We start from the raw sequence: 8778 nt of genomic DNA on the forward strand, positions 1-8778 counted from the left end.
CTACTGCCTTAATATTCTTTAATTATAGAAACTTGATTTTCTATCTGTACTCAAGTGTGAGAGTGATTTGTCTTGTTAGTGGGGTTTGTTACCTCATGATAATAATTGTAAAGTTGTCTATATTTTTCTCACCTCGGAAAAGTAGCATAAGAAGTATCTCCTACTTGAGATGTAAGACCTACACGAAATACCATCTAAGTTATGTGCCTTTGGTTGAACATGTGGTGGACATTAGATGCTGTATTTTGACAAATTTTAAAATTTCTTCCAGAATTGTTGGACAGAAAGTTTTTATCTATTCTCAAGTCAATTTGTACAATTTAGTTTCTTTGTAGAAAATCATTTATTTTAACGAAATGTTCAAATTTATCACCACCGTATTGAAATGATATTTTTTATAAATGGCCTATTGATTCCTTTCATAAATATGATGTTTTTTATTCCTGTGTATTTCTGTCCTTTCTTCTCAATAACAGAGATGTTTTCAAGAACCTATTTTAAGGGATTTTTGGGCTTTTGAAAGCCCATTTCAGACTAAGCAAACCTTATTGCTCTTTTAATTCATCAATGTCTGCTTTTATCTATATTGTCTCCTTCCTTCTACTTTCCTTAAATTCTGGCATTGTTCTTTTTCTTGATTCAGTTGAACCTGTGATTTATTTACCTTCATTTTTTTTTTTATATTTGTGCTTAGTAAACACTTCTACAAATCACTGGTTTTTCTCTACTTCTACAATATGGGCATCCCTACACACAAGCCTAACTTCCATGTGTGGAGGTAAACACATTCTATTTAAAATTCCACCCACTGCACTTTTGATTTTTACTGTGAACTGCCTCTACACCACTTTAGTTTCTCTTTAATTTGACTTTCTTTACTCAGTACAGGAAGAGGGTAAGACCGAAGGAGATGGTTGTTAAGTCGTTATAATTTATAATCACTTTAAATATATAAAGTGTTGATCTGAGTTGTTCATTTATAATTTTTTAAATGTCTTTGGCCCTTAAGCAAAGGTAGATAAATACCAGAAATGAAGGATGCAGGTCCTGGAACTGTGAAGAAGAGCTTATTTTACTACTTTCTGTTCCTTTGGCTGTTTTCTTCATCCTTGACTGGCTATCTGCACTTACAATCACATCCTTCCCTTTTCCTTTCCAAGAATTAAACCATAAATACAATTTAAACCTGCTAGCTTCTTAAAATATTTTTAATTATCCAGCAACTCAGTGGACAAATGACAAATCCCCTTTTCCTCTCTCCTAACATATTAAAAAAAAAAAAAAATTCTTACCCTTGTGCATACTATAATTAGGCCTGGGCTAATAGGCTTGGTAGAGGGTCCATGCTCAGAAATCCCAGCAAGATGAGCTTCCAAGCCTCCCAGATTAAATGGCACAATTAGAATATTAGTAAGTCATAACGGCTAAATTGACAGCTATTACACTCATAACTTAGTTCTAACTTTCCCCACCTGACTGGCACCACTACCGCATGAAGCTGGTTGGTGAGAGTTTATGGAGGTAGAGCACACCAGTCTGTTATCAGCTTTTGAAAATGGTGCATAATGTGTTTCTGTTTGAAGTGGAATTTGTGAATAGTTGCACAGATCAACAGTATTTTTTAATTCTGTCTGCTTAACAGCCTATCCTGTCAAAGAAGACCAAGAGAATGCTGAAGGAAGAATTTCAGATCTTTTACATGAGGATTGGGAATTGCAATATTATCTTGTTTCTGCTAAAATAAGATGATTTACTTGCTTTGTAATAATGCAATATCAACATTAAAGAAATTCAAGGCTCATCAGCATCATAACACTGATAAGGACCACAAATATTTTAAATTAGAAAGATGCAAAAGGTTCTATTGCAGAAATTAAAAGATGAAAAGCAAAAAGTAAAGACAATTCTTTCAAGCAGCAATAAGACCTGGAAATATTGTCACTAAAGCAACTTATAAAGTAGCTTATAGACTCGGTAAAAAAGGGAAGCCATTCAGTGACGTAGAAATTGTGAAAGAATGCATTGTCGAAGTTGTAGGATGCTTAGACCCTGATAACGTTTCAAAGTACAAAAAACTGCCTCTTTTAAGGAGCCTCTTTCAAAGAACCATACCTGATCAGCCACATGAATGGTCTTCAACTTAACAGAACAACGTCATGCAATACTTCAAAAGGAAAATATACATTATTCAATCGCTTTGGATGAATCAACTGATACCTGTGACTTGGCACAGGTTTTATACTTCATTCGGGTCATAACAGGAGATGTTCTTTGCTACGAAGAGTTACTTGCTTTGGGCACTCTTGTGAACAGAACATAGGGAATAGATATCTTCAACAACTTTCAAGATAAATGTGAAGTTGTACTGAATTTGGTAAATTTAGTGAATGTATGTACAGACGGTGCACCTTCCATGACAGAAAAACATGAAGGGTTTATTGCACAGATAAAAAATGTATTGTATTAACAGATCCAGATGCTCTCATTCCTTTTCATTGTATCTTGCATCAGCAAAATCTCTGTGCTAAAGTATTTTAGGTGACACTCTGCAACAAGTTATAAGTATTGTTAACTATATTCATGCAAATGCAACACCGCATCATCAGTTTTGTAACATGATAATGTTGAATGATGAGGTATTCAGTGTGGATTTGCCATATCATTCTAAAGTGTGTTGGCTATCACAGGGACAGGTGTTAGCCAAAATTTTATCTCTGTGAGAACAGATAGTTAAATTTTATGAAGAACAGAATCAGCAATGTGAATTATTTCTATAGGAATGTAACATTTCTGTGTGATATCATGCCTAATCAAAATGACTTGAATATTTCTTTGCAAGCTAAAACTAAGTCTATATGTGATGTGTGGCAAAAAATTCAAGCATTTCAAAAAAAATCTATCTTTTTTCAAAATACTTTTTCTTCAAGAGGAAATTTTGGATGAACAGTTTCCCCAGTTAGCAAAGGTCATTGATGAGCAGGATGATACATGCAAATCATTTGAAGAATATGCACCTGTTATAGACCTATTAATTGGAGAATACAATGAAAGTTTCACCGACTTTGAGAATCATAACATCACATTCAAATTAGCATTTCAGTCTCACCTAGTTGATATTGCCAAAGCACCTAAAGAACTACAGATGGAATTGATTGAGCTCTCAGTAGATGACATTTTAAAGTCATTGATGCTAAGAAAGATCCAACTGAAATATGGACAAATGCAGTAGAATACCCGTGCCTTCGGCAACATGCCCGAAAAATTCTTTCTCATTTTTCAACCACTTATTGCTGCTAATCTACATTCTCCTACCTAACCCAAATCAAGACGCCCTTAAGGTCACAAATGACTCATACCCATCTAGAGTATCAACTGAAAGTGTGAACCTCCATGTTGCAACCAAATATTCAAATGGTTTCCAACAAAAATCAGACACAACAAAGTCATTAAAAGGTTAGGTAACTTTAAATTAACAAATAGTTTTCATCTTTTGAAATTATTACATACACAGTAGTTAGATTTTTAGGAAACAATCCTCACCCTTGGTTTAGGACCTTGGCAGCCTGAACATCCTACTTTTCTAAGTAGTAAGGATTAATGATATCTATCTCAAGGCCCTCAGGCATGCCTCCAAACATGAGGGAGGTTTTGTCCCTGACTGAACCATATTTGTAACCCCATAAACTCATTTGACCAATTTCTAAGTCCCTCCTAAAATCTATCCTGGTCTCTCCTTCATGCCTTATCAGTAAGCACCTACTGTCTGGGAGAACAGAATTGGAAAAGGACCTCATCCTCATTAAGTTTTCTCATTCATTTCTCTGTTGTCTATATCCACTCCAATAGGATAATTTTTAGGAAAACAGAGATTTAGCTTTCTCATTCCTTCTCATATCTCCAATGCTGGAATCAATGCCTGACACATAGTAGGCAATCAATAAATACATGTTGGAAAAATAAATAATAATTATAAAGGAATATTTTAATACAAACAGGCTGTCAAGAAGAAAAGGTATGTTTGTCCTAAATGAAGCGCAGAGGTTTACAAAAGGCATTCCAAACTTTTAGCTGCTGTTTAACTGTTAAGTATATCTATATTTTAGATTAGCACAGTCTGCATCTTCAATTATAAGCCCATGACAGCAAGGATTTGTGGCTTTTCTAATTACTTTGTTGCTTCTCTTTCCCCAGGAGCCCCATGGTCTGTCATCTGAAATAGTACATCCATTATGGAGTAGAGTGAATTTAGTTGTTATTTCTGCTGATGGTGAAGAAATCATTCCCAATTACTCCACTGGATTTACACTGAATATGGACAAAATCTTTAATCAAATAAGTTAATTCAGGGTATTTAACCAGAAGTAGAGAAGAACACAGAGGAGGCAAGAAGGTCATCTGCAAGTGTCTGAAATCTGCAATGTCATTTAGAAGAGTGTATGGCCTTTTTCAATGTTGCACATATTATGTTCTGTCCCATGTCTATCCCAGTCAAGAAAAGAGAGGATTTCAGTTCAATATAATCAATAATCAACCCTCAGGTAGAACTGCCAAAAACAACAGTTCTCTACAAGTACAAAGTTCTCCAAAACTGGAGCAATTAAAATAGAAGCTAAGTTGCTATATGAACTTTCATGAATGTGGCAGAAATGGGACTCAACTAGATTGCCCATAATTTGTATTCCAACTCTAAATTCCCAGTACATATGATTGAATGAGTACCTATAGTACAGTTTGCAATCCTTAAGAGTTTAAGGAGCCCTAAGAACAATGTACAAGTTGTCACTTAAGGAGGCTGCAATCTGATCCAGGAGCCCAGTATTAGGTATAAGAAAAAGATAAGAGAGAATGCCCTGCAGGAGTTAAATGAAGGGATTTCAGAATCGAGTGTTGTTTAGTGCTGTAATTTCCCAAGGCTACAAGATTGAAGGCAGATGAGTGGTTTCCCCATTCCAGCGGAATGTTCGTTATGTGAGTCCAAGTGTTCCTCCTCTCAGGGCTCTAGAATGGCCTTTGAAAAGCCAAGAAGGTGGATCCGGAGAACAAGGTGCACTTGGATCAATAAAAGACCTTGGGTGTGGAAGGCCTCATAGGGTGAATTCTAACGATTTTCAGAGTTAGATGAGTGGATATTTGAGAACAGGATTAGACATTCTCAGTTTTGAGCATTTCCACAGTTATTTGTTTTTAACTTTTCTCACTCATGGATTTAAATGTAGAGGAGCAAGTGCTGCTAAGCCAGGAGGTCAGCGTTGACATCCACGAGCACCAGCTTTACAGTTGACTGCTCTGTTTCCTGTTTAATACATAATCCATTCACTCCTCATGTCTTCCCCGTGAGGACATAATCATTGTCCCCATCTTACAGATGACCGCAGTAAACATCAACATTCTAAAATATAGCCCTAACGCAGCCTAAAATCCGGACCAAGATAGCTGGAATGGCACATGGATGTTGGTGGTGAAATGTGAGACTGGGGGGCAACACTCACATGTAAGGAAGGAGGAGCACGTGTCTGAGTCTTTCGAGGGGCCTGTTCTCAATCACATTAGAGAAACTGAGGCAGCTGAGTAACCCCATGGTAGAAAGTCTAGGATAGCTCCCAATGACCTTGCCTCTCAGCATTCACACCTTGTATAACCCCTTCCCGTTGAATATAGGTTAAATCAACTTGCTGTCTTCTAGTGAATAGAATACAGCAAGAGCAATGGGCTATCACTTCTGACGTTAGGTTACAAACGCACTGTGGTTTCTGTCTTGCTTGTCCTCTCTTGCTTTCTGGGAGAGACGAGCTGCCATGTTGTGATAGTGCTCTGGAAAGGTCCAAGTAGTAAGAAACTGTTATCCCTTCAGCCTCCCAAGACGCCTGTGAGTGAGCTTGGGAACAGATCCTTCCCCACTGAGCTTTGAAATGACCATAGCTCAGGCCGACACCTTGATTGCAACTTTGTAAGAGACCCTGAATCAGAGACTCTCAGCTAAGCCATACCTGGATTCCTAACCCACAGAAATCATGAGATAATAAATGTTTGCTATTTAAAGCTGCTAAACTTTGCTATAATTTGTTACACAAAAAAAACGATAACTAATATACCCATCATATTAAAAGTGAGATATCTCTTTGGAATCTAGAGTAATTTAGGAAGGTTTTAGGAGGAGAAAGCGAACTTTGAATTGAAATGTCTTGGCTAATAGAAAGTCTTGAATCAGTGTAGAAAATGAGTCATAAATATACAAAGATACTCAGACTATTTGGCCCTGCTATATCCTAGCAGGCAAAAGCTATAGGGCAACTAACATGGAGTGACAGGTGATGTGCTGGGAAATAATGAAACTTAAAACAGCTGTCCGTATACATAGGGTGGTTATTTCTAAATTTTTCAACTACAAGGATGCTTTATTCTTTTCTACTCTGGGGGTCATGTAAAAACAGCCATGTCACGGTCACACGTAAGACCTTTCGATGGTGCTCCATTGTCCTCGCAAACATGCCTAATGCTTCTGGTGCTGCACTTCAGACTCTCACCCCCACAGGGCCCCTGCTCACCTCTTCAGGTTCTCCTCTTGATCATCTCTTCCACAAACTGCATGTGTGGGACTCTCTAAATGCATCAAAGTCTTTAACACCCTTTTCCCTTACAGAGATGAACTCAAATTCCTGGAAAGTTCTTTGCCACCTTCTTCAAAGGTTAACTCCTCAGTTGCCTTTTGTGAATCCCCTGAACCATCCCACCAGCCAGGCAGACTTTCCTTTCTGTGTGCCCCCTGAGGATCAATTGAAAATGGCAATTGTAGAACACACCATGTTGCACTGAGATCATCTTTACCAAGGTCTTACTTTCCATCCCTCTCCATGGTAGGCACTGCACTGACCTGCCCCACCACTTGAAATATTTTGCCTGTAAACCCAATTTTACACTTTTCTTTTTTACTTAATCAAAAGCTTATATAGCTGCCCATTCGAGCTTAAGAGCAGGATGAGATAAGATCAGGATAGATTCAAATACAATGAATCTATAGCATTCATATCAAAAGCAGATCATCTCAACATTTTTATAACTTTACAGAGATGAAGGTACAGTTTCTTTGCCTCTTTAAAATGTTCCAATAGCTCAAAGCTTCTGTCTACCCACTGGTGCTCTTAGAACCTGTGGAGGTCCTTGTGAAACCCTCTGGTTTTTAGTTTTCCTCCAGAATCTACTGTTCGTGAGCTACAAAGTGAAATTAAAATAAAGAAACCCGTATATAGACTTGTTTTATATATGCATCTTGAATGGGTTCTCAGAAGTGCTGGAACAGTGTTTTTCAACATTTTGCAGCCTCTACGGTAGGGTTTACTGTTGTTATTGTTGTTAACTTCAATCAAACACAATGTCAGCTACTATAATCCATATGCCCTTTTGGCATATCTGCAAGATTAAACAGGGACATCTCAATTCTTATTTAGCAAAAATAAAATATAATATTAGAAAAAAAGAAGATAAGGGCCAAAATGTCACTAAAAGAGTGACATGTTTTGAAGGCTAGAAAGGATATCAGAAACTGGTTGATGCAACACCCTCGTTTTTCTAATGGTAAAGGTGGATCGAGGAAGTGAAGTAACAGGCCCAGTCACCCAGCTGGTTAGTAGCAATACTGGGAGTGGACCTCACACCCTAAAGCCAAGCACAGGTCTCTGCCCATCATACCACTGGACACCCCCACCCTTACTTCCACCCCTAGAACTCAGTTCACATGAAAAATAATGTGGGAACTAAGGCAAATCAACAATTTTCTATTTTACAAGAAAAGTACCTCAATTTTGCTTCAACTCTCTGAATATTTGGAATGAATATTCACTTTAACAACACAGATATCAGCTTCTGTGCTCTGCTTCCTTTTGTCTGTATAGAGCTCACACACTAGATCATCCAACAAGTTGCATTTGCATGGTGTTGCACTGGCCCACGTTTTCTTTTGGATCCTGCCTTCTGTTCTTGCCATATCCCTTTTGTGTATGAAAACATGAAACACATTGCAGTCTGCAGTTACACTGGCTGGCAGAACAGAAATTGAATCAATCCTTGGGAGCAATAGATTCAACCCTGGAACCTCCAGCACATTCTGGCAGCTGCTAGGGAGGGTTGTGCTGTACATGCCTTCCAGAAATTTCCCCAGTATGTTGCTTTTTAAGAGAAACATTTATAAAAACCATTGTGCAAACTTAACATCAGTTAGTGGTTTCCCGTACAACTTGTAAGAGCATTGCGCAATTCTCCGAAGAGAAAGCAGTGACTAACCATAAAGGGCTCTACTGAGAGAAATAGGGCCCTGAACAAGTAAGGAAGAAAATCCAAGTCTGCTAGAGACAGGATCAGCACGGTTCTGATCCTTCCTTTGCCTTCTCCTTGCTCTGTTAGAGAGAAATCAGACCATGTGACAAGATTCGAAGCATCCAGAGAATCTTATTTTTCAAGAGTTTAAAAAACAAACTAAAGCGAAAAAAATAAATAAATAAAGAGATCTAGGATATAAAAAGCAACTAAGAAAAGATTCAACTCAATTCAATTCAATTCAATTCAAAGGAAAGGAATAACGAATACTAAGGAAATACGCTGAAATATCCTCAGATAAATGCAAAGCAATTTAACTATGCTGTACTATTTTCTGCATATTAAATGAAAATAAATACATTAAAAATTAATGATCATTTCCATTTAAGCAAGGGTACAGTTAAATAGGAACCCTTATTCATTAGTTTAATTTGGTATAAACTTATATATAAATATTTTGAAAAGCAA

This window comes from Propithecus coquereli, unplaced genomic scaffold, assembly GCF_000956105.1.
Source record: "Propithecus coquereli isolate 6110/MARCELLA unplaced genomic scaffold, Pcoq_1.0 Scaffold20, whole genome shotgun sequence".
NCBI classification, from domain to species: Eukaryota; Metazoa; Chordata; class Mammalia; order Primates; family Indriidae; genus Propithecus; species Propithecus coquereli.